We start from the raw sequence: 1,367 nt of genomic DNA, 5'->3' as shown, positions 1-1,367 counted from the left end.
ACCATGGTTGCCAAGTCAGAGTGGCTCTGCTTAGAATTCTCTGTCTGTTACTGAGAAGATGATGGAAAAGGCTTGCCATTGCTAAACCTGTTTCTTCCACCATTATTGTTGTTGAAACCTTGTTGAGGTCTCTGTTGATCCTTCCATGAGAGATTTGGATGATTTCTCCATGAAGGATTATAGGTGTTTCCATAGGGTTCTCCCATGTAATTCACCTCTTCCATTGATGGGTTCTCAGGATCATAAGCTTCTTCTTCAGATGAAGCGTCCTTAGTACTGCCTGGTGCAGCTTGCACTCCAGACAGACTTTGAGAGAAATCATATTGACTTGCTGAGTCAATATTTTGTTCTAAGCCAATATGGCATTCAGAGTATCAATCTCAAGAACTCCTTTCTTCTGATTCGTCCCATTGTTCATAGGATTCCTTTCAGAAGTGTACATGAATTGGTTATTTGCAACCATTTCAATGAGTTCTTGAGCTTCTGCATGCGTCTTCTTCAGATGAAGAGATCCTCCAGCAGAGCTGTCCAATGACATCTTGGACAGTTCAGACAGACCATCATAGAAGATACCTATGATGCTCCATTCATAAAGCATGTTAGAAGGACACTTTCTGATCAATTGTTTGTATCTTTCCCAAGCTTCATAGAGGGATTCACCTTCCTTCTGTCTGAATGTTTGGACTTCCACTCTAAGCTTACTCAATTTTTGAGGTGGAAAGAACTTTGCCAAGAAGGTATTGACTAGCTTTTCCCAAGAGTTCAGGCTTTCTTTAGGTTGTGAGTCCAACCATATCCTAGCTCTGTCTCTTACAGCAAAAGGGAATAGCATAAGTCTGTAGACCTCAGGGTCAACCCCATTGGTCTTGACAGTGTCACAGATTTGCATGAATTCAGCTAAAAATTGATGAGGATCTTCCAATGGAAGTCCATGGAACTTACAATTCTATTGCATTAGAGAAACTAATTGAGGCTTAAGCTCAAAGTTGTTTGCTCCAATGTCAGGGATAGAGATGCTTCTCGCATAGAAGTCGGGAGTAGGTGCAGTAAAATCACCCAGCACCTTCCTTGCATTATTTGCATTGTTATTGTTTTCGGCTGCCATGTCTTCTTCTTGTTTGAAGATCTCCGTTAGGTCCTCTACAAAGAGTAGTGCTTTAGCTTCTCTTAGCTTTCGCTTCAAGGTCCTTTCAGGTTCAGGGTCAGCCTCAATAAGAATGCTTTTGTCTTTGCTCCTGCTCATATGAAAGAGAAAAGAACAAGAAAATATGGAATCCTCTATGTCACAATATAGAGATTCCTTGAGATGTCAGAGGAAAAGAAGAATATAAGGAGGAGGTAGAAGAAGAAGAATTCGAACTTATCAA

General features: G+C 40.8%; 1 non-coding gene across 1 annotated transcript; it reads left to right on the top strand.

The window, feature by feature from the left end:
• The first annotated feature begins 592 nt into the window (after window positions 1-592).
• Window positions 593-700, top strand: LOC112805064 (small nucleolar RNA R71). The gene has a single exon (XR_003203676.1). It is a non-coding gene; the product is annotated as a small nucleolar RNA R71 (small nucleolar RNA).
• The last annotated feature ends 667 nt before the right edge of the window (window positions 701-1,367 follow it).

The sequence above is a fragment of the Arachis hypogaea genome, chromosome 5, assembly GCF_003086295.3.
Source record: "Arachis hypogaea cultivar Tifrunner chromosome 5, arahy.Tifrunner.gnm2.J5K5, whole genome shotgun sequence".
Taxonomy (NCBI): domain Eukaryota; kingdom Viridiplantae; phylum Streptophyta; class Magnoliopsida; order Fabales; family Fabaceae; genus Arachis; species Arachis hypogaea.
This window is presented reverse-complemented; position numbering and strand designations above follow the sequence as displayed.